The 25116-nt window shown below is 46.1% G+C and overlaps 1 protein-coding gene and 1 long non-coding RNA gene across 4 annotated transcripts in view; both read left to right on the forward strand.

Moving 5' to 3' along the window:
- The window catches only part of LOC143770141 (sulfotransferase 2B1-like), a 272873-nt gene that overhangs the window by 126290 nt on the left and 121467 nt on the right, over window positions 1–25116 (forward strand). The gene's annotated exons all lie outside the window — the stretch shown is intronic.
- Window positions 13599–16476, forward strand: LOC143770140 (uncharacterized). Its single transcript, XR_013214554.1, has 2 exons — window positions 13599–14305; window positions 15462–16476. It is a non-coding gene; the product is annotated as an uncharacterized LOC143770140 (long non-coding RNA).

Raw genomic sequence — 25116 nt, forward strand, 5'->3', positions numbered from 1 at the left:
GCAAACAGAAATGAACTGATTACAACGATGCCAGGCACTGGACTGAGAATCCAGGAAGTTTAAATAGCAACACCCCAGGCCTAACGAAGCAGGTGAGTACCAACCTGGTAAAAGACAAATGCCAAATCACTAGTGACCACAAGAGGGAGCCAAGAAGTATAGTTCACAACAGTACCCCCCCTTTAAGGAGGGGTCACCGAACCCTCACCAAGACCACCAGTGCGACCAGGATGAGCAGCGTGGAAGGCACGAACCAAATCGGCCGCATGAACATCAGAGGCGGCCACCCAGGAATTATCCTCCTGACCATAGCCCTTCCATTTGACCAAATACTGAAGCCTCCGTCTAGAGAGACGAGAATCCAAGATCTTCTCCACCACGTACTCCAACTCGCCCTCAACCAACACCGGAGCAGGAGGCTCAACAGCAGGAACCACAGGCACAACGTACCGCCGCAACAAAGACCTATGGAACACGTTGTGAATGGCAAACGACACCGGAAGATCCAAATGAAAAGAAACCGGGTTAAGAACTTCCAAAATTTTATAAGGACCAATAAAGCGAGGCTTAAACTTAGGAGAGGAAACCTTCAGAGGGACATACCGAGAAGACAACCAAACCAAATCCCCAACACGAAGTCGGGGGCCCACACCGCGGCGGCGGTTGGCAAAACGCTGAGCCTTCTCCTGTGACAACTTCAAGTTGTCCACCAGAAGATTCCAAATCCGCTGCAACCTATCCACCACGGAATCCACCCCAGGACAGTCAGAAGACTCAACATGACCCGAGGAGAAACGAGGATGAAAACCAGAGTTGCAGAAGAATGGCGAAACCAAAGTAGCGGAACTAGCCCGATTATTAAGGGCAAACTCCGCCAATGGCAAGAAGGTCACCCAATCATCCTGGTCCGCAGAAACAAAACATCTCAAATAAGCCTCCAGTGTCTGATTAGTTCGCTCCGTTTGACCATTAGTCTGAGGATGGAAGGCAGATGAAAACGACAAATCAATGCCCATTTTAGCACAAAAAGATCGCCAGAATCTGGACACAAACTGGGATCCTCTGTCGGACACGATATTCTCCCGAATGCCATGTAAACGAACCACATTCTGAAAAAACAAAGGAACCAGATCGGAAGAGGAAGGCAACTTAGGCAAGGGTACCAAATGGACCATCTTGGAAAAACGATCACACACCACCCAGATGACAGACATTCCTTGAGACACCGGAAGATCAGAAATGAAATCCATGGAAACGTGTGTCCAAGGCCTCTTCGGGACGGGCAAGGGCAGAAGCAACCCGCTAGCACGAGAACAACAAGGCTTAGCCCGAGCACAAGTCCCACAGGACTGCACAAATGACCGCACATCCCGTGACAAGGAAGGCCACCAAAAGTACCTAGCCACCAAATCTCGGGTACCAAAAATTCCCGGATGCCCTGCCAACACCGAGGAATGAACCTCAGAAATGACTTTGCTGGTCCATTTATCAGGAACAAACAGTCTGTCGGGTGGACAAGAGTCAGGTCTACCAGCCTGAAATCTCTGCAACACACGTCGCAAATCAGGAGATATGGCTGACACGATTACTCCCTCTTTAAGAATACCAGCTGGCTCCGAGACTCCAGGAGAGTCAGGCACAAAGCTCCTAGAAAGAGCATCAGCCTTAACATTCTTCAAACCAGGCAGGTACGAGACCACAAAGTCAAAACGAGAGAAAAACAATGACCAACGAGCCTGTCTAGGATTCAGGCGCTTAGCAGACTCGAGATACATCAGATTTTTGTGATCAGTCAAGACCACCACACGATGCTTAGCACCCTCGAGCCAATGACGCCACTCCTCAAATGCCCACTTCATGGCCAACAACTCCCGATTACCAACATCATAGTTCCGCTCAGCAGGCGAAAACTTCCTAGAGAAAAAAGCACATGGTCTCATCACAGAGCAACCAGAGCCTCTCTGCGACAAAACAGCCCCAGCACCGATCTCAGAAGCATCCACTTCAACCTGAAAGGGAAGTGAGACATCAGGCTGGCACAAAACAGGCGCCGAAGTAAACCGGCGCTTCAGCTCCTGGAAGGCCTCCACGGCTGCAGGGGCCCAACTAGTCACATCAGAACCTTTCTTGGTCATATCCGTCAAAGGTTTAACAACGCTAGAAAAGTTAGCGATAAAGCGACGGTAGAAATTAGCAAACCCCAAGAACTTCTGAAGACTCTTAACAGACGTGGGCTGAGTCCAATAATGAATAGCTCGGACCTTAACTGGGTCCATCTCCACAGCAGAAGGGGAGAAAATAAAACCCAAAAAGGAAACCTTCTGCACTCCAAAGAGACACTTTGAGCCCTTCACAAACAAAGCATTATCACGCAAAACCTGAAACACCATCCTGACCTGCTTCACATGAGAATCCCAATCATCCGAGAAAACCAGAATATCATCCAGATAAACAATCATAAATTTATCCAGATACTTCCGGAAGATATCATGCATAAAGGACTGAAACACTGAAGGAGCATTAGAGAGCCCAAAGGGCATCACCAAGTATTCAAAATGACCTTCGGGCGTATTGAATGCAGTTTTCCATTCATCTCCCTGCCTAATGCACACAAGGTTGCACGCACCATGAAGATCTATCTTGGTGAACCACTTGGCACCCTTAATCCGAGCAAACAAGTCTGACAATAGTGGCAAAGGATACTGAAACTTAACAGTGATTTTATTCAGAAGCCGATAGTCTATATAAGGTCTCAAAGACCCGTCCTTCTTGGCCACAAAAAAGAATCCGGCACCAAGAGGGGAAGAGGATGGACGAATATGCCCCTTCTCCAAAGACTCCTTGAGATAAGAACGCATCGCGGCATGCTCGGGTACAGACAAATTAAATAATCGTCCCTTAGGAAATTTACTGCCAGGAATCAAATCTATAGCGCAGTCACAGTCCCTATGAGGAGGAAGAGCACTGGACCTGGACTCACTGAATACATCCTGATAGTCACACAAATACTCAGGAACCTCTGAAGGAGTAGAAGTAACAATAGACACCGGCGGAGAATCGCAATGAATTCCCTGACAACCCCAACTCAACACCGACATAGCCTTCCAATCCAAAACAGGATTATGGGTCTGTAACCATGGCAGACCTAACACGACCAAATCATTCATTTTATGCAGAACAAGAAAACGAATCACCTCCCGATGTTCAGGAGTCATGCACATGGTCACTTGTGTCCAATACTGCGGTTTATTTTCCGCCAGTGGCGTAGCATCAATTCCCCTGAGAGGAATAGGAACTTTTAAAGGCTCCAGGACAAAACCACAGCGCTTGGCAAACGACAAGTGCATAAGACTCAGGGCAGCACCTGAATCCACAAACGCCATAACAGGGTAGGAAGACAATGAACAAATTAAAGTCACAGACAAAATAAATTTAGGCTGCAAATTACCAATGGAGACAGGACTGACAACTAGAGTTGAGCGACTTTCATTTTTTTAAGATCGAGTCGGGTTTTGTGAAACCCGATTTTGTCCAGAGTCGAGTCGAGTGCAGTCGGCCGATTATCGCTAAAAGTCGGGGATCGACCGAAACACGAAACCCAATGCAAGTCAATGGGGAAGCATAGTCGGCAGTGAGTGGAGGCCAGGAAAACACCTACAGTGCCCATTTTAATGCCAAAAACATCCATTCTTGTTTCTGAAGCTTGTCAATCTTAATTAACTTTATAATAATAGTTGGGCATTGGAAATTGGGGGTCATTTGGCAAAAGTTGTGGGGGGTAGGGCTCGTTCAAGGTTTTAGTGGGCCCAGGAAACGTGAACTACGTCACGGCAGTGGAGCAGTGAGAGGTAAGTATGTAAAGTTTGCAAGTGCTGTGATCCTAAGCAAGCAGCCAGGGCCCACTCGTTGGCACTGGCACAGGGCCCCTCAAAGTACGGCGGTGTGTTTGCATGGCGGGGGCGCCTCCCACCAGCAGCGACACTTTTGCGTACTCTGAGGGGCCCTGTGCCAGTGACGTCGCCAACGAGTATGCCCCCCCACCTGATGAAGGAACCTGCACTTTCATCTGCACCTTCCTCTTTGTCCCTGTGTAAGGTGGTATAACATGCGGGAAGGGGAACCTTACTTTCAGCAGGGTCAGATTCTGGCTGTGTAGAGTATAAGGGGAATGTAGTGGTCTAGGTCAATGTACCAGCAGACTCATCTAGCAGTGGCTGGGCAATGGGCAGGATGAGGAGGAAACAGATATAGGGCCAAAGAATAAAGTAGGCTAAATGCAGTTCAAAATTGGTAACAGGACTAAACAGGCGGCATTGCTTTGTTCAGTGGAGTAGCAAACCCAAGAGCAGCAGACACTGTTTCAAGGGCCTAACCACACTAGTAGGCCAAATGCAGTTTAATATCTGATAGTATAGGGCGAAAGCCAGAATGTGGAAGCTCAGCTTTGTTCAGTTGAGGACAACACCAGGGAGGGGCAGACACCTTTAGTAGGCCGCAACAGCCAATTTTTTAAAAAAACAGCAGTTAATAAGAGGCAGAAGGTAGAAGCTCAGCTTTATTCAGTTGAGGACAACACCAGGCAGGGACAGACCCCTTTAGTAGGCCGGAACAGCCAATTGCATTTTTAAAAATGGTAATTTGGAACAGAAGGTTGAAGCTCAGCTTTATTCAGTTGAGGACAACACCAGGCAGGGGCAGACAGACACCTTTAGTAGGCCGGAACAGCCAATTGCATTTTTAAAAATGGTAATTTGGAACAGAAGGTTGAAGCTCAGCTTTATTCAGTTGTGGACAACACCAGGCAGGGGCAGACAGACACATTTAGTAGGCCGGAACAGCCAATTGCATTTTTAAAAATGGTAATTTGGAACAGAAGGTAGAATCTCAGCTTTATTCAGTTGAGGACAACACCAGGCAGGGGCAAACAGACACCTTTAGTAGGCCGGAACAGCCAATTGCATTTTTAAAAATGGTAATTTGGAACAGAAGGTTGAAGCACAGCTTTATTCAGTTGCAGCTTCTTGGCAATAATATAAAGAAGACGAGACAGGACAACACTCGTTGGATGCCATATCTGTGTTTTCACTGGTAAAAAAACTGTCAGTTAACTACTTGTAGGAGAAAGTTTTTGTAGCTGGAGGCCACTTTTTGTATTGCACCAGTTTTTTGTTGTATGTTTGGAACTGAAGGTTGAAGCTCAGCTTTATTCAGTTGAGGACAACACCAGGCAGGGGCAGACAGACACCTTTAGTAGGCCGGAACAGCCAATTGCATTTTTAAAAATGGTAATTTGGAACAGAAGGTTGAAGGTCAGCTTTATTCAGTTGAGGACAACACCAGGCAGGGGCAGACAGACACCTTTAGTAGGCCGGAACAGCCAATTGCATTTTTAAAAATGGTAATTTGGAACAGAAGGTTGAAGCTCAGCTTTATTCAGTTGAGGACAACACCAGGCAGGGACAGACCCCTTTAGTAGGCCGGAACAGCCAATTGCATTTTTAAAAATGGTAATTTGGAACAGAAGGTTGAAGCTCAGCTTTATTCAGTTGAGGACAACACCAGGCAGGGACAGACCCCTTTAGTAGGCCGGAACAGCCAATTGCATTTTTAAAAATGGTAATTTGGAACAGAAGGTAGAATCTCAGCTTTATTCAGTTGAGGACAACACCAGGCAGGGGCAGACAGACACCTTTAGTAGGCCGGAACAGCCAATTGCATTTTTAAAAATGGTAATTTGGAACAGAAGGTTGAAGCTCAGCTTTATTCAGTTGAGGACAACACCAGGCAGGGACAGACCCCTTTAGTAGGCCGGAACAGCCAATTGCATTTTTAAAAATGGTAATTTGGAACAGAAGGTTGAAGCTCAGCTTTATTCAGTTGAGGACAACACCAGGCAGGGACAGACCCCTTTAGTAGGCCGGAACAGCCAATTGCATTTTTAAAAATGGTAATTTGGAACAGAAGGTTGAAGCTCAGCTTAATTCAGTTGAGGACAACACCAGGCAGGGACAGACCCCTTTAGTAGGCCGGAACAGCCAATTGCATTTTTAAAAATGGTAATTTGGAACAGAAGGTAGAATCTCAGCTTTATTCAGTTGAGGACAACACCAGGCAGGGGCAGACAGACACCTTTAGTAGGCCGGAACAGCCAATTGCATTTTTAAAAATGGTAATTTGGAACAGAAGGTTGAAGCTCAGCTTTATTCAGTTGTGGACAACACCAGGCAGGGGCAGACAGACACCTTTAGTAGGCCGGAACAGCCAATTGCATTTTTAAAAATGGTAATTTGGAACAGAAGGTAGAATCTCAGCTTTATTCAGTTGAGGACAACACCAGGCAGGGGCAAACAGACACCTTTAGTAGGCCGGAACAGCCAATTGCATTTTTAAAAATGGTAATTTGGAACAGAAGGTTGAAGCACAGCTTTATTCAGTTGCAGCTTCTTGGCAATAATATAAAGAAGACGAGACAGGACAACACTCGTTGGATGCCATATCTGTGTTTTCACTGGTAAAAAAACTGTCAGTTAACTACTTGTAGGAGAAAGTTTTTGTAGCTGGAGGCCACTTTTTGTATTGCACCAGTTTTTTGTTGTATGTTTGGAACTGAAGGTTGAAGCTCAGCTTTATTCAGTTGAGGACAACACCAGGCAGGGGCAGACAGACACCTTTAGTAGGCCGGAACAGCCAATTGCATTTTTAAAAATGGTAATTTGGAACAGAAGGTTGAAGCTCAGCTTTATTCAGTTGAGGACAACACCAGGCAGGGGCAGACAGACACCTTTAGTAGGCCGGAACAGCCAATTGCATTTTTAAAAATGGTAATTTGGAACAGAAGGTTGAAGCTCAGCTTTATTCAGTTGAGGACAACACCAGGCAGGGACAGACCCCTTTAGTAGGCCGGAACAGCCAATTGCATTTTTAAAAATGGTAATTTGGAACAGAAGGTTGAAGCTCAGCTTAATTCAGTTGAGGACAACACCAGGCAGGGACAGACCCCTTTAGTAGGCCGGAACAGCCAATTGCATTTTTAAAAATGGTAATTTGGAACAGAAGGTAGAATCTCAGCTTTATTCAGTTGAGGACAACACCAGGCAGGGGCAGACAGACACCTTTAGTAGGCCGGAACAGCCAATTGCATTTTTAAAAATGGTAATTTGGAACAGAAGGTTGAAGCTCAGCTTTATTCAGTTGTGGACAACACCAGGCAGGGGCAGACAGACACCTTTAGTAGGCCGGAACAGCCAATTGCATTTTTAAAAATGGTAATTTGGAACAGAAGGTAGAATCTCAGCTTTATTCAGTTGAGGACAACACCAGGCAGGGGCAAACAGACACCTTTAGTAGGCCGGAACAGCCAATTGCATTTTTAAAAATGGTAATTTGGAACAGAAGGTTGAAGCACAGCTTTATTCAGTTGAGGACAACACCAGGCAGGGGCAAACAGACACCTTTAGTAGGCCGGAACAGCCAATTGCATTTTTAAAAATGGTAATTTGGAACAGAAGGTTGAAGCACAGCTTTATTCAGTTGCAGCTTCTTGGCAATAATATAAAGAAGACGAGACAGGACAACACTCGTTGGATGCCATATCTGTGTTTTCACTGGTAAAAAAACTGTCAGTTAACTACTTGTAGGAGAAAGTTTTTGTAGCTGGAGGCCACTTTTTGTATTGCACCAGTTTTTTGTTGTATGTTTGGAACTGAAGGTTGAAGCTCAGCTTTATTCAGTTGAGGACAACACCAGGCAGGGGCAGACAGACACCTTTAGTAGGCCGGAACAGCCAATTGCATTTTTAAAAATGGTAATTTGGAACAGAAGGTTGAAGCTCAGCTTTATTCAGTTGAGGACAACTTGAATTAGGGACTGCAGATAGACTTTGCAGGCTGTCCCCTGTGTGGACCATGCATCCAATACATTAACCCATTGAGCCACAAAGGACACGTAACCTTCCGTAGCCAGGCCTACAGGTCCATGTGTCTGTTGTCAGGTATACCTTTGGACTGACAAATTGACAGAATGCAAGGACAATGCGGTCTTTAACATGCAGGTGGAGGGGTGGGATGGCTTTTCTCGCAAAAGAATTGTCAACTGGGTAGCTCATAGTGTGGTATATCGTAGTTCATCCTGCTTTATTAATATTAAATTAAATAAAAAAATAGGCTCTAGGCACTTTATAATTGGTTCCAGGGGAACACGGGCAGCAGTGGTCTGCTCAGTGGAGGCCTAGTGGAAGGAGGGACCGCAGACAGGCTTCAAAGGCCTAACATAATAAAATGGGCTGGCTGTAGGCACTTTATAATTGGTTCCAGGGGAACACGGGCAGCAGTGGTCTGGTCAGTGGAGGCCTAGTGGAAGGAGGGACCGCAGACAGGCTTCGAAGGCCTAACATAATAAAATGGGCTGGCTGTAGGCACTTTATAATTGGTTCCAGGGGAACACGGGCAGCAGTGGTCTGGTCAGTGGAGGCCTAGTGGAAGGAGGGACCGCAGACAGGCTTCGAAGGCCTAACATAAAAAAATGGGCTGGCTGTAGGCACTTTATTATTGGTTCCAGGGGTACACGGGCAGCAGTGGTCTGGTCAGTGGAGGCCTAGTGGAAGGAGGGACCGCAGACAGGCTTCAAAGGTCTAACATAATAAAATGGGCTGGCTGTAGGCACTTTATAATTGGTTCCAGGGGAACACGGGCAGCAGTGGTCTGGTCAGTGGAGGCCTAGTGGAAGGAGGGACCGCAGACAGGCTTCGAAGGCCTAACATAAAAAAATGGGCTGGCTGTAGGCACTTTATAATTGGTTCCAGGGGAACACGGGCAGCAGTGGTCTGGTCAGTGGAGGCCTAGTGGAAGGAGGGACCGCAGACAGGCTTCGAAGGCCTAACATAAAAAAATGGGCTGGCTGTAGGCACTTTATTATTGGTTCCAGGGGTACACGGGCAGCAGTGGTCTGGTCAGTGGAGGCCTAGTGGAAGGAGGGACCGCAGACAGGCTTCAAAGGCCTAACATAATAAAATGGGCTGGCTGTAGGCACTTTATAATTGGTTCCAGGGGAACACGGGCAGCAGTGGTCTGGTCAGTGGAGGCCTAGTGGAAGGAGGGACCTTAGACAGGCTTCGAAGGCCTAACATAAAAAAATGGGCTGGCTGTAGGCACTTTATAATTGGTTCCAGGGGAACACGGGCAGCAGTGGTCTGGTCAGTGGAGGCCTAGTGGAAGGAGGGACCGCAGACAGGCTTCGAAGGCCTAACATAATAAAATGGGCTGGCTGTAGGCACTTTATAATTGGTTCCAGGGGAACACGGGCAGCAGTGGTCTGGTCAGTGGAGGCCTAGTGGAAGGAGGGACCGCAGACAGGCTTCGAAGGCCTAACATAAAAAAATGGGCTGGCTGTAGGCACTTTATTATTGGTTCCAGGGGTACACGGGCAGCAGTGGTCTGGTCAGTGGAGGCCTAGTGGAAGGAGGGACCGCAGACAGGCTTCGAAGGCCTAACATAATAAAATGGGCTGGCTGTAGGCACTTTATAATTGGTTCCAGGGGAACACGGGCAGCAGTGGTCTGGTCAGTGGAGGCCTAGTGGAAGGATGGACCGCAGACAGGCTTCGAAGGCCTAACATAAAAAAATGGGCTGGCTGTAGGCACTTTATAATTGGTTCCAGGGGTACACGGGCAGCAGTGGTCTGGTCAACGGAGGCCGATTGTAATGAGTGTCTGCCAGTTAGTATTCCAAAACAACAACTAAATGTGAATGTCTCGCATTAAAACAAAACAAAAACACTAAAGGGTGCAATCATTAGGTTCAGGGGTGGGATCCTCTGCGTTGTTTCAGACCTACTAATTTTGCGCAAAGTATTTACTGTGGTAAATAGAGGACACTGCCCCTGACTATGTTAAGTACCATCATACATGTCAACACAATGGTATTGTCAGTGGCAGGTATGGAAGGATGTCAGCGCATAGACTTAACATTGGTGGAAGTGTGAGAGATAACTGTGGAAGTGGTAGAGCAATGTTTGACCTGGGGGTGGGTGAACTCTCTTGTGGCCGGCGTTACAGGCCCAAGGCCCCTCATGTTACAACAGTGTGTCTGACGTTGGGTGGCCACCACCACCGCCAGAGACACTTTATTGTACTATGAGGGACCCAGTAGCAATGCCGTCGACCAAAAGCGAGTACACCCACCTCTTCAGACAAACAGCAGTCTCACGGGTGCTTGCGCCAAGTCGCGATACCACGGCCCCGTGTGGGGAGTTTGGCCATTTAGGGAGGTGTAAACATGTCGTATGCTGGACAATCAGCTGCAGTAAATTAGACATTAGAAAAGTAATTCACAGTAGTCCACAGGCAAGAGCTTTTCATTGGAAAGCTAGGTGTCGGCCGGGCAAGGTGGGGCAAAAGATTTCGAAATCCAGTTGTGGTTCATTTTAATGAATGTTAGATCGTCAACATTTTGGGTAGCCAGACGAGTCCTTTTTTCGGTTAATATTGAACCTGCAGCACTGAATACTCTTTCTGATAGGACACTTGCTGCCGGGCAAGCAAGCTCCTGCAATGCATATTCTGCCAATTCTGGCCAGGTGTCTAATTTTGATGCCCAGTAATCAAATGGGAATGACGGTTGAGGGAGAACATCGATAAGGGATGAAAAATAGTTAGTAACCATACTGGACAAATGTTGTCTCCTGTCACTTTCAATTGATGCAGCAGTACCTGTCCTGTCTGCGGTCATAGCAAAATCACTCCACAACCTGGTCAGAAAACCCCTCTGTCCAACGCCACTTCTGATGTGTGCACCCCTAACACTCCTAGTCTGCTGCCCCCTTGAGCTCGTGTGAGAACGATCACGTGCGCTGTGTGCTGGGAATGCCTGAAGCAAACGGTCAACAAGAGTTGATTGTTTGGTTGCTAATATTAGTTCCAAGTTCTCATGTGGCATAATATTTTGCAATTTGCCTTTATAGCGTGGATCAAGGAGGCAGGCCAACCAGTAATCGTCATCGTTCATCATTTTTGTAATGCGTGTGTCCCTTTTTAGGATACGTAAGGCATAATCCGCCATGTGGGCCAAAGTTCCAGTTGTCAAATCTCTGGTTGTGATTGGGTGAGGGGCAGTTGCAGGCAAATCTACGTCACTTGTGTCCCTCAAAAAACCAGAACCCGGCCTTGACACGCAACCAATTTCCAGTGCCCCCGGGAAAGGTTCCGCATTAAAAATATACTCATCCCCATCATCCTCCTCGTCCTCCACCTCCTCTTCGCCCGCTACCTCGTCCTGTACACTGCCCTGACCAGACAATGGCTGACTGTCATCAAGGCTTTCCTCTTCCTCTGGTGCAGACCCCTGCTCCTTTATGTGCGTCAAACTTTGCATCAGCAGACGCATTAGGGGGATGCTCATGCTTATTACGGCGTTGTCTGCACTAACCAGCCGTGTGCATTCCTCAAAACACTGAAGGACTTGACACATGTCTTGTATCTTCGACCACTGCACACCTGACAACTCCATGTCTGCCATCCTACTGCCTGCCAGTGTATGTGTATCCTCCCACAAAAACATAACAGCCCGCCTCTGTTGGCACAGTCTCTGAAGCATGTGCAGTGTTGAGTTCCACCTTGTTGCAACGTCTATGATTAGGCGATGCTGGGGAAGGTTCAAAGACCGCTGATAGTTCTGCATATGGCTGGCGTGTACAGGCGAACGTCGGATATGTGAGCAAAGTCCACGCACTTTGAGGAGCAGGTCGGAGAACCCAGGATAAGTTTTCAATAAGCACTGCACCACCAGGTTTAAGGTGTGAGCAAGGCAAGGAATGTGTTTCAGTTGGGAAAGGGAGATGGCAGCCATGAAATTCCTTCCGTTATCACTAACTACCTTGCCTGCCTCAAGATCTACTGTGCCCAGCCACGACTGCGTTTCTTGTTGCAAGAACTCGGACAGAACTTCCGCGGTGTGTCTGTTGTCGCCCAAACACTTCATAGCCAATACAGCCTGCTGACGCTTGCCAGTAGCTGGCCCATAATGGGACAACTGGTGTGCAACAGTGTCATCTGCCGATGGAGTGGTTGGCCGACTGCGGTCTGTGGAAGAGCTGTAGCTTCTGCAGGAGGACGAGGAGGAGGGGGTGCGAACGCCTACAGTCAACTGTTTCCTAGACCGTGGGCTAGGCACAACTGTCCCTAAATTGATGTCCCCTGTGGACCCTGCATCCACCACATTCACCCAGTGTGCCGTGATGGACACATAACGTCCCTGGCCATGCCTACTGGTCCATGCATCTGTAGTCAGGTGCACCTTTGTACTCACAGATTGCCTGAGTGCATGGACGATGCGCTGTTTAACATGCTGGTGCAGGGCTGGGATGGCTTTTCTAGAAAAGAAGTGCCGACTGGGTAGCTCGTATCGTGGTTCAGCATACTCCATTAGGGCTTTGAAAGCTTCGCTTTCAACTAACCGGTAGGGCATCATCTCTAACGAGATTAGTCTAGCTATGTGGGCGTTAAAAGCCTGTGTACGCGGATGCGAGGATAAGTACTTCCTTTTTCTAACCAGAGTCTCATGTAGTGTGAGCTGAACTGGAGAGATGGAGATCGTGGAACTTGCGGGTGTGCCGGTGGACATGGCAGACTGAGAGACGGTTGGAGACGGTATTGTTTCCGCCGGTGCCCTAGATGCAATATTTCCTCCTACAAAACTGGTGATTCCCTGACCCTGACTGCTTTTGGCTGTCAAAGAAACCTGCACAGATACTGCCGGTGGTGCGGAAAATGGTGGCCTTACAGTGACGGAAGGGATGTTGCGTTGATGACTAGCTTCATTGGCCGAGGGTGCTACAACCTTAAGGGACGTTTGGTAGTTAGTCCAGGCTTGAAAATGCATGGTGGTTAAGTGTCTATGCATGCAACTAGTATTGAGACTTTTCAGATTCTGACCTCTGCTTAAGCTAGTTGAACATTTTTGACAGATGACTTTGCGCTGATCAATTGGATGTTGTTTAAAAAAATGCCAGACTGCACTCTTCCTAGCATCGGATCCCTTTTCAGGGATTGCAGACTGAGCTTTAACCGGATGGCAACGCTGTGCTCCAACAGGTTTTGGCTTTGACACGCGTTTTGGGCCAGATAGGGGCCCGGCAGATGGAACCTGTTGCGATGTTGATGCCTGCTGCGGCCCCTCCTCCACCTCCGCTTCTGAACTACTGCTGCCTGCACCCTGTTCCCCCAATGGCTGCCAATCGGGGTCAACAACCGGGTCATCTATTACCTCCTCTTCGAGCTCGTGTGCAACTTCGTCTGTGTCACTGTGTCGGTCTGTGGTATAGCGTTCGTGGCGGGGCAACATAGTCTCATCAGGGTCTGATTGTGGATCTGTACCCTGAGAGGGCAATGTGGTGGTCTGAGTCAAAGGAGCAGCATAGTACTCTGGCTGTGGCTGTGCATCAGTGCACTCCATGTCAGATTCTACTTGTAATGGGCATGGCCTGTTAAGTGTTTCACTTTCTAAGCCAGGGACGGTATGTGTAAAGAGCTCCATGGAGTGACCCGTTGTGTCGCCTGCTGCATCCTTCTCTCTTGTTGTAGTTTTTGCTGAGGAGGACAAGGAAGCGACTTGTCCCTGACCGTGAACATCCACAAGCGACGCGCTGCTTTTACATTTACCAGTTTCAGAAGAGGAGGCAAAAGAGCTAGAGGCTGAGTCTGCAATGTAAGCCAAAACTTGCTGTTGCTGCTCCGGCTTTAAAAGCGTTTTTCCTACTCCCAGAAAAGAGAGCGTTCGAGGCCTTGTGTAGCCAGACGACGAAACTGGCTCCACAGCTCCAGACTTAGGTGGAATATTTTTATCCCCACGACCACCTGATGCTCCACTACCACTACCATCATTACCAGCTGACAATGAACGCCCACGGCCACGACCTCTTGCACCAGACTTCCTCATTGTTTAAAAAAATTAACCAAAGTAACTTTATTTGTTGCTGTCAAACAACTTACACGGTGAGCTATAACTTCAGTATGATTTCTATATCCCTTAACAGGTTGGTGAGACCACAAGGAAAATCAGGCACAATGTTACACACTCTGTTTTCTGTGGCACAAAATCACAGAGATGACACACGCAGGACTGTCACTCAAGCACTAATGTCAATATTATTCTCCCACCTAATTTTTTTTTTTTTTCTCAGGGAGACTTTAGAAACCAAATAAGATAAAATGTTTTTTTCAGGGACAATTTAGAAACCAAATACTAATAAAAAAAAAAAATAAAATAAAAAAATAAACAGGCTTTCTATGGCCCACTGAATGAGAGAGAGAGAGGTGGCACACCCAGGAGTCAAGACTGGCACACAAGCTGAAAGGGCAATATTACTCTCCCACTGTTTTTTTATGTTTTTTTTTTTTTTTTCAGGGAGACTTTAGAAACCCAACAATATTAAAAAAAAATAAAAAATAAATAGGCTTTCTATGGCCCACTGAATGAGAGAGAGAGAGGTGGCACACCCAGGAGTCAAGACTGGCACACAAGCTGAAAGGGCAATATTACTCTCCCACTGTTTTTTTATGTATTTTTTTTTTTCAGGGAGACTTTAGAAACCCAATAATATTAAAAAAAATAAATAAATAAATAGGCTTTTTATGGCCCACTGAATGAGAGATGCCACACACGCAGGACTGTCACTCAAGCACAAATGTCAATATTAATCTCACACGTTTTTTTTTTTGTTTTTTTTTCTCAGGGAGACTTTAGAAACCAAATAAGATCAAATGATTTCTTTCAGGGACAATTTAGAAACCAAATACTAAAAAAATAAAAAGACTTTCTAGGGCCCACTGAGTGAGAGATAGCACACACAGGAGTCAGGAGTGGCACACAAGCCCTGAGGCCAATATTAATCTCCCACTGATTGATGTTTTATTTTTTTTTCTGGTAGATTTTAGAACCCAAATCAAGCAAAAAAATAAATAGGCTTTCTATGGCCCACTGAGTGAGAGATAGCACACACAGGAGTCAGGAGTGGCACACAAGCCCTGAGGCCAATATTAATCTCCCACTGATTGATGTTTTATTTTTTTTTCTGGTAGATTTTAGAACCCAAATCAAGCAAAAAAATAAATAGGCTTTCTATGGCCCACTGAGTGAGAGATAGCACACACAGGAGTCAGGAGTGGCACACAAGCCCTGAGGCCAATATTAATCTCCCACTGATTGATGTTTTATTTTTTTTTCTGGTAGATTTTAGAACCCAAATCAAGCAAAAAAATAAATAGGCTTTCTATGGCCCACAATTTGAGAGAGAGAGGTGGCACACCCAGGAGTCAAGACTGGCACACAAGCTGAAAGGGCAATATTACTCTCCCACTGTTTTTTTATGTTTTTTTTTTTTTTTCAGGGAGACTTTAGAAACCCAATAATATAAAAAAAATAAAATAAATAAATAGGCTTTCTATGGCCCACTGAATGAGAGAGAGAGAGAGGTGGCACACCCAGGAGTCAAGACTGGCACACAAGCTGAAAGGGCAATATTACTCTCCCACTGTTTTTTTATGTATTTTTTTTTTTTTCAAAATGACTTTAGAAACCCAATAATATTAAAAAAATAATAATAATAATAATAATAAATATGCTTTCTATGGCCCACTGAATGAGAGAGAGAGAGGTGGCACACCCAGGAGTCAAGACTGGCACACAAGCTGAAAGGGCAATATTACTCTCCCACTGTTTTTTTATGTATTTTTTTTTTGTTTCAGGGAGACTTTAGAAACCAAATAATAAAAAAACAAAAAATAATAAGCTTTCTATGGCCCACTGAGTGAGAGATGGCACACACAGGAGTCAGGAGTGGCACACAAGCACTGACTGAGGCCAATATTTTTCTCCCACTGATTGATGTAGTGATTTTTTGAAACGTAGATTTTAGAACCCAAATCAAGCAAAAAAATAAATAGGCTTTCTATGGCCCACAATTTGAGAGAGAGAGGTGGCACACCCAGGAGTCAAGACTGGCACACAAGCTGAAAGGGCAATATTACTCTCCCACTGTTTTTTTATGTTTTTTTTTTTTTTTCAGGGAGACTTTAGAAACCCAATAATATAAAAAAAAAATAAAAAATAAATAGGCTTTCTATGGCCCACTGAATGAGAGAGAGAGAGAGGTGGCACACCCAGGAGTCAAGACTGGCACACAAGCTGAAAGGGCAATATTACTCTCCCACTGTTTTTTTATGTATTTTTTTTTTTTTCAAAATGACTTTAGAAACCCAATAATATATAAAAAAAAAAAAATAATAATAATAAATATGCTTTCTGTGGCCCACTGAATGAGAGAGAGAGAGGTGGCACACCCAGGAGTCAAGACTGGCACACAAGCTGAAAGGGCAATATTACTCTCCCACTGTTTTTTTAAGTATTTTTTTTTTTTCAGGGAGACTTTAGAAACCCAATAATATTAAAAAAAAACAAAAAAATAAATAGGCTTTCTATGGCCCACTGAATGAGAGATGGCACACACAGGGATGGCACTGTAGCAGAAATGCCAATCTTAATCTCCCACAAAAAAAAAAAAAAAATGTCCTACAATTACTATCTCCCCTGCAGTAATCTCAGCCAGGTATGGCAGGCAGCAATAGGAGTGGACTGATGCACAAATTAAATAAAAAGTGTGGACAAACAAAAAAGATAGCTGTGCAGAAAGGAAGGAACAAGAGGATATGTGCTTTGAAAAAAGCAGTTGGTTTCCACAGTGGCGTACACACAGCAATACAGCTATCACGGAGCCTTCTAGGGCAGCCCAATGAGCTACAGCGCTGAGATAAAAAAAAAAAAAAAAATAGCTTCCACTGTTCCTGCACATCGAAGGTGGTGTTGGACAGTGGAAATGGCTACAGCACAAGCGGTTTGGTGGTTAGTGGACCCTGCCTAACGCTCTCCCTGCTTCTGACGAAGCGGCAGCAACCTCTCCCTAAGCTCAGATCAGCAGCAGTAAGATGGCGGTCGGCGGGAACGCCCCTTTATAGCCCCTGTGACGCCGCAGACAGCAAGCCAATCACTGCAATGCCCTTCTCTAAGATGGTGGGGACCAGGACCTATGTCATCACGCTGCCCACACTCTGCGTTCACCTTCATTGGCTGAGAAATGGCGCTTTTTGCGTCATTGAAACGCGACTTTGGCGCGAAAGTCGCGTACCGCATGGCCAACAAGCACAGGGGTCGGATCGGGTTTCATGAGACGCCGACTTAGCCAAAAGTCGGCGACTTTTGAAAATGAACGACCCGTTTCGCTCAACCCTACTGACAACCTTGGTTAGGCGTTTAGAGCATGCTGATATAACATGTGTAGAATCACCACAGTAAAAACACAGCCCATTCTGTCGTCTATGATTTTGTCGTTCGATTCTAGTCAGGATTCTATCACATTGCATTGCTGGATCGGGGTTTCTATCACATTGCATTGAAACAGGTGTCTGTTCAGACAAAACCGCCAGAGGATTAGCGGATTTGCGCTCCCGCAAACGCCGATCAATCTGAATAGCCAGCGCCATAGAATCATTCAGACTTGTAGGAATTGTGAAACCCACCATCACATTCTTAATGGCTTCAGAAAGACCATTTCTGAAATTTGCGGCCAGAGCACATTCATTCCATTGAGTAAGCACGGACCATTTCCGAAATCTTTGGCAATACACTTCGGCTTCATCCTGGCCCTGAGAGATAGCCAGTAGAGCTTTTTCTGCCTGAATTTCAAGATTAGGCTCCTCATAAAGCAATCCGAGCGCCAGAAAAAACGCATCGACATCCGCCAATGCCGGATCTCCTGGCGCTAACGAGAAAGCCCAATCCTGAGGGTCGCCACGCAAAAAGGAGATAACAATTTTAACTTGCTGAGCTGAATCTCCAGACGAACGAGGTTTCAAAGATAGAAACAATTTACAATTATTCCTAAAATTCCTAAATTTAAATCGATCTCCAGAGAACAGCTCAGGAATAGGTATCTTAGGCTCAGACATAGGACTGCTAACAACAAAATCCTGAATGCTCTGCACTCGTGCAGCAAGCTGATCCACACTAGTAATCAAGGTCTGAACATTCATGTCTGCAGCAAAGCTTACAGCCACTCTGAGAAAAAGGGGAAGGAAGAAAGAGGAGAAAAAAAAAAAAAAACACTCAGAACTCCTTTTCTTTTAATCCCACTTCTGCAATGCATTAACTATTCATAGGCCTGGCATACTGTTATGATCCCAATGGCAAAGGATCTCAGAGATTACAGCAAAGTCTGCAAACATAAATACCAGCTCATAGGGATGTGGTAACTAGGCTGACCATATACCTGATCCTAGCACAAACACTAACAGCAGCCGGGGAACGTGCCTACGTTGACCATAGACGTCTCGCGCCAGCCGGAGAACTAACTAACCCTATAAGGGAAAATAAGACCTCTCTTGCCTCCAGAGAAAAGACCCCAAAGTAATACAAGCCCCCAACAAATAATAACGGTGAGGTAAGAAGAAAAGACAAACGTAAGAATGAACTAGATTTTAGCAAAGAGAGGCCCACTGACTAATAGCAGAATATAGTAAGATGACTTATATGGTCAGCAAAAACCCTGCAAAATATCCACGCTGAATATCCAAGAACCCCCAAATCGACTAACGGTGTGGGGGGGGGGGGATATCAGCCCCCTAGAGCTTCCAGCGATATCAGGAATCACATTTTGTACAAGCTGGACAAAAATATAAACAATGCAAATGATCAAAAATAAGAAAGCAGGACTTAGCTTATCTTGCAAAGAACCAGGACCTGAAGACAGGAGCAAACAGAAATGAACTGATTACAACGATGCCAGGCACTGGACTGAGAATCCAGGAAGTTTAAATAGCAACACCCCAGGCCTAACGAAGCAGGTGAGTACCAACCTGGTAAAAGACAATCCAAGTGCCAAATCACTAGTGACCACAAGAGGGAGCCAAGAAGTATAGTTCACAACAGTGCGAAACCAAAAACCACTGTGTAATACTGGGCCTTTTTTTTGTTTTTTGGGTAAATTCTCCCTTTTAAAAAAAAAATAATTAGTGGGAGATAAATATTGGCAAGTCTGCCTCTGTGCCAGTCCTGTGTGTGGCATCTGTCTCTCATTGTGTGCGCCACCGAAAACCACTGTGTAATACTGGGCCTTTTTTTGGGAGGGGGGTAAATTCTCCCTTTTAAAAAAAAATTATTAGTGGGAGCTAAATATTGGCAAGTCTGCCTCTGTGCCAGTCCTGTGTGTGGCATCTGTCTCTCATTGAGTGCGCCACCGAAAACCACTGTGTAATACTGGGCCTTTTTTGGGGGGGGGTAAATTCTCCCTTTTAAAAAAACAATTATTAGTGGGAGATAAATATTGGCAAGTCTGCCTCTGTGCCAGTCCTGTGTGTGGCATCTGTCTCTCATTGTGTGCCACCGAAAACCACTGTGTAATACTTGGCCATATTTTTTTTTGGGGGGGGGTAAATTCTCCCTTTTAAAAAAAAATTATTAGTGGGAGATAAATATTGGCAAGTCTGCCTCTGTGCCAGTCCTGTGTGTGGCATCTGTCTCTCATTGTGTGCGCCACCGAAAACCACTGTGTAATACTGGGCCTTTTTTTGGGGGGGGGTAAATTCTCCCTTTAAAAAAAAAAATTATTAGTGGGAGATAAATATTGGCAAGTCTGCCTCTGTGCCAGTCCTGTGTGTGGCATCTGTCTCTCATTGAGTGCGCCACCGAAAACCACTGTGTAATACTGGGCCTTTTTTTTGGGGGGGTAAATTCTCCCTTTTAAAAAAAAAATTATTAGTGGGAGATAAATATTGGCAAGTCTGCCTCTGTGCCAGTCCTGTGTGTGGCATCTGTCTCTCATTGTGTGCCACCGAAAACCACTGTGTAGTAATACTTGGCCATATTTTTTTTGGGGGGGGTAAATTCTCCCTTTTAAAAAAAAATTATTAGTGGGAGATAAATATTGGCAAGTCTGCCTCTGTGCCAGTCCTGTGTGTGGCATCTGTCTCTCATTGTGTGCGCCACCGAAAACCACTGTGTAATACTGGGCCTTTTTTTGGGGGGGGGGTAAATTCTCCCTTTAAAAAAAAAAATTATTAGTGGGAGATAAATATTGGCAAGTCTGCCTCTGTGCCAGTCCTGTGTGTGGCATCTGTCTCTCATGGTGTGCGCCACCGAAAACCACTGTGTAATACTGGGCCTTTTTTTTTTTTCCTAAATTCTCCCTTTTAAAAAAAAATAATTAGTGGGAGATAAATATTGGCAAGTCTGCCTCTGTGCCAGTCCTGTGTGTGGCATCTGTCTCTCATGGTGTGCGCCACCGAAAACCACTGTGTAATACTGGGCCTTTTTTTTTTTTTCCTAAATTCTCCCTTTTAAAAAAAGATAATTAGTGGGAGATAAATATTGGCAAGTCTGCCTCTTTGCCAGTCCTGTGTGTGGCATCTGTCTCTCATTGTGTGCGCCACCGAAAACCACTGTGTAATACTGGGCCTTTTTTTTGGGGGGGGGGGTAAATTCTCCCTTTAAAAAAAAAAATTATTAGTGGGAGATAAATATTGGCAAGTCTGCCTCTGTGCCAGTCCTGTGTGTGGCATCTGTCTCTCATTGTGTGCGCCACCGAAAACCACTGTGTAATACTGGGCCTTTTTATTGGGGGGGGTAAATTCTCCCTTTAAAAAAAAAAAAAAATTAGTGGGAGATAAATATTGGCAAGTCTGCCTCTGTGCCAGTCCTGTGTGTGGCATCTGTCTCTCAGTGTGTGCGCCACCGAAAACCACTGTGTAATACTGGGCCTTTTTTTTTGTTTTTTGGGTAAATTCTCCCTTTAAAAAAAAAAATTATTAGTGGGAGATAAATATTGGCAAGTCTGCCTCTGTGCCAGTCCTGTGTGTGGCATCTGTCTCTCATTGTGTGCACCACCGAAAACCACTGTGTAATACTGGGCCTTTTTTGGGGGGGGGGTAAATTCTCCCTTTAAAAAAAAAAAAATTAGTGGGAGATAAATATTGGCAAGTCTGCCTCTGTGCCTGTCCTGTGTGTGGCATCTGTCTCTCATTGTGTGCGCCACCGAAAACCGCTGTGTAATACTGGGCCTTTTTTTGGGGGAGGTAAATTCTCCCTTTTAAAAAAACAATTATTAGTGGGAGATAAATATTGGCAAGTCTGCCTCTGTGCCAGTCCTGTGTGTGGCATCTGTCTCTCATTGAGTGCGCCACTGAAAACCACTGTGTAATACTGGGCCTTTTTTTTTTTTTTTGGGGTAAATTCTCCCTTTTAAAAAAAAAAATATTAGTGGGAGATAAATATTGGCAAGTCTGCCTCTGTGCCAGTCCTGTGTGTGGCATCTGTCTCTCATTGTGTGCGCCACCGAAAACCACTGTGTAATACTGGGCTTTTTTTTTTGGGGGGGGGAGTAAATTCTCCCTTTTAAAAAAAAAAATTATTAGTGGGAGATAAATATTGGCAAGTCTGCCTCTGTGCCAGTCCTGTGTGTGGCATCTGTCTCTCATTGTGTGCGCCACCGAAAACCACTGTGTAATACTGGGCCTTTTTATTGGGGGGGGGGTAAATTCTCCCTTTGAAAAAAAAAAAATTGGTGGGAGATAAATATTGGCAAGTCTGCCTCTGTGCCAGTCCTGTGTGTGGCATCTGTCTCTCAGTGTGTGCGCCACCGAAAACCACTGTGTAATACTGGGCTTTTTTTTTGGGGGGGGAGTAAATTCTCCCTTTTAAAAAAAAAATTATTAGTGGGAGATAAATATTGGCAAGTCTGCCTCTGTGCCAGTCCTGTGTGTGGCATCTGTCTCTCATTGTGTGCGCCACCGAAAACCACTGTTTAATACTGGGCCTTTTTTTTGGGGGGGGGTAAATTCTCCCTTTTAAAAAAAAAATATATTACTGGGAGATAAATATTGGCAAGTCTGCCTCTGTGCCAGTCCTGTGTGTGGCATCTGTCTCTCATTGTGTGCGCCCCCGAAAACCACTGTGTAATACTGGGCCTTTTTTTGGGGGGGGGTAAATTCTCCATGGAAAAAAAAATATTTAGTGGGAGATAAAGATTGGCAAGTCTGCTTGAGTGCTGGTCCTGTGTGTGCCATCAGTCTCAAATTATTGGGGCACAGAAATCCTAGTGTGTAACATTGGGCCTGATTTTCCTTTCAGTGTCAGGCACCTATAAAGGTATATAGAAATCCAACAGAAGTTTGAGTTCACCTTATAAGTTGTTTTACAGTAACAAATACCATTACTTTGGTTACGTTTTGCAAACAATGAGGAAGTCTAGTGGAAGAGGTCGTGGCCGTGGGCGGTCATTGTCAGCTGGTAATGATGGTAGTGGTGGTGGAGAATCAGGTGGTCGTGGTAAAAGCAGTACAGCACCCAAGTCTCGAGTTGTTGAGCCAGGTTCGTTGTCTGGCTACACAAGGCCTCGAACGCTCTCTTTTCTGGGAGTAGGAAAACCACTTTTGAAGCCAGAGCAGGAGAAACAAGTATTGGCTTTCATTGCTGACTCTGCCTCTAGCTCTTTCGCCTCCTCCTCGGAAAGTGCCAAATAGCAGAGCAGTGCATCGTCAGTGGATGCTCCCGGTCAGGAACAAGTTGCTTCCTTGTGTCCTTCACCCAGAACAACAATGAAGGATGCGTCAGTCGACACAACAGGTTACTCCATGGAGCTCTTTACACATACCGTTCCTGGGTTAGACAGTGAAACAGTTAACAGGCCATGCCCATTAGAAGTTGAATCGGACATGGAGTGCACAGATGCACAGCCACAGCCAGATTACTATGCTGTTCCTTTGACTCAGACCAGAACATTGCCCTTGCAGTGTACTGAGGCAGAATCAAACCCAGCGGAAACTATGGTGCCCCGTCACGAACGCTATACCACCGGCTTACACGGTGACACAGACGAAGTTGCACACGACATAGAAGAGGAGGTCATAGATGACCCAGTTGTTGACCCCAATTGGCAGCCATTGGGGGAACAGGGTGCAGGCGGCAGTAGTTCTGAAGCAGAGGAGGAGGAGCCACAGCAGGCATCAACATCACAACAGGTTCCATCTGCCGGGCCCATATCTGGCCAAAAACGCGTGGCAAAACCAAAACCAGTTGGAGGACAGCGTGGCCATCCGCTTAAAGAAGCTCAGTCTGCAATGCCTGAAAAGGTATCCGATAGTAGAAAGAGTGCAGTCTGGCATTTTTTTAAACAACATCCAAATGATCAGCGCAAAGTCATCTGTCAAAAATGTTCAACTACCTTAAGCAGAGGTCAGAATCTTAAAAGTCTAAATACAAGTTGCATGCATAGACATTTAACCACCATGCATTTGCAAGCCTGGACTAACTACCAAACATCCCTAAAGGTTGCAGCACCCTCGGCCAATGAAGCTAGTCAGCAACGCTACATCCCTTCCCTCACTGTAAACCCACCATTTCCCGCACCACCTGCAGTATCTGTGCAGCTTTTGTCGCCAGGCCAAAGCAGACAGGGAATCACCAGGTTTGCAGTAGGAAACACTGCATGTAGGGCACCGGTAAGAATACCATCTCCAACCCTCTCTCACTCACCCATGTCCACCGGCACCACCGCTAGTTCCACGATCTCCAGCTCTCCAGTCCAGCTCACCCTACATGAGAGTCTTGTTAGGAAAAGGAAGTACTCATCCTCGCATCCGCGTACACAGGGTTTGAATGCCCACATTGCTAGACTAATCTCATTAGAGATGATGCCCTACCGGTTAGTTGAAAGCGAAGCTTTCAAAGCGCTGATGGACTACGCTGTACCACGCTACGAGCTACCCAGTCGACACTTCTTTTCTACAAAAGCCATCCCAGCCCTCCAACAGCATGTTAAAGACCGCTTCGTCCATGCACTCAGGCAGTCTGTGACTACAAAGGTGCACATGACAACAGATGCATGGACCAGTAGGCATGGCCAGGGACGTTACGTGTCCATCACTGCACACTGGGTGAATGTGGTGGATGCAGGGTCCACAGGGGACAGCAATATTGGGACAGTTCTGCCTAGCCCACAGTCAAGGAAAGAGTTGGCTGTAGGCGTTCGCCCCCCCTCCTCCTCTTCCTCCTCCTCATGCAGAAGCGAGAGCTCGTCCACACACCGCAGTCGCACATCCACTCCATCTGCAGCTGCCACTGTTGCACACCAGGTGTGCCATTATGGGACAGCTAGTGGCAAGCGTCAGCAGGCTGTATTGGCAATGAAGTGTTTGGGCGACAACAGACACACCGCGGAAGTTCTGTCCGAGTTCTTGCAGAAAGAAACTCAGTCATGGCTGGGCACTGTACATCTTGAGGCAGGCAAGGTAGTGAGTGATAACGGAAGGAATTTTATGGCTGCCATAGCCCTTTCCCAAATGAAACACATTCCTTGCCTGGCTCACACCTTAAACCTGGTGGTGCCGTGCTTCCTGAAAACTTATCCGGGGTTACCCGGCCTGCTCCTCAAAGTGCGCAGACTTTGCTCGCATATCCGCTGTTCGCCCGTACACTCCAGCCGTATGCAGAACTATCAGCGGTCTTTGAACCTTCCTCAGCATCGCCTAATCATCGACGTTGCAACAAGGTGGAACTCCACACTGCACATGCTTCAGAGACTGTGCGAACAGAGGCGTGCTGTTATGTTTTTGTGGGAGGATACACATACACGGGCAGGCAGTTGGATGGCAGACATGGAGTTGTCAGGTGTGCAGTGGTCGAAGCTACAAGACCTGTGTCAAGTCCTTCAGTGTTTTGAGGAATGCACACGGCTGGTTAGTGCAGACAACGCCATAATAAGCATGAGCATCCCCCTAATGCGTCTGCTGATGCAAAGTTTGACGCACATAAAGGAGCAGGCATCTGCAGCCGAGGAAGAGGAAAGCCTTGATGACAGTCAGCCATTGTCTGGTCAGGGCCGTGTAGAGGACGCGGTAGCGGGCGAAGAGGAGGAGGAGGACGAGGAGGATGATGGGGATGAGTACTTTTTTTTAATGAGGAAGCTTCTCCTGGGCCAACAGAAATTAGTGGCGTTGCAAGGCCGGGTTCTGTTTTTTTAAGGGAGACAAGTGACGTAGATTTGCCTGTAACTGCCCCTCCAACCAGCACAACCGCAGAT

Source organism: Ranitomeya variabilis, chromosome 4, assembly GCF_051348905.1.
Source record: "Ranitomeya variabilis isolate aRanVar5 chromosome 4, aRanVar5.hap1, whole genome shotgun sequence".
Classification (NCBI taxonomy): Eukaryota; Metazoa; Chordata; class Amphibia; order Anura; family Dendrobatidae; genus Ranitomeya; species Ranitomeya variabilis.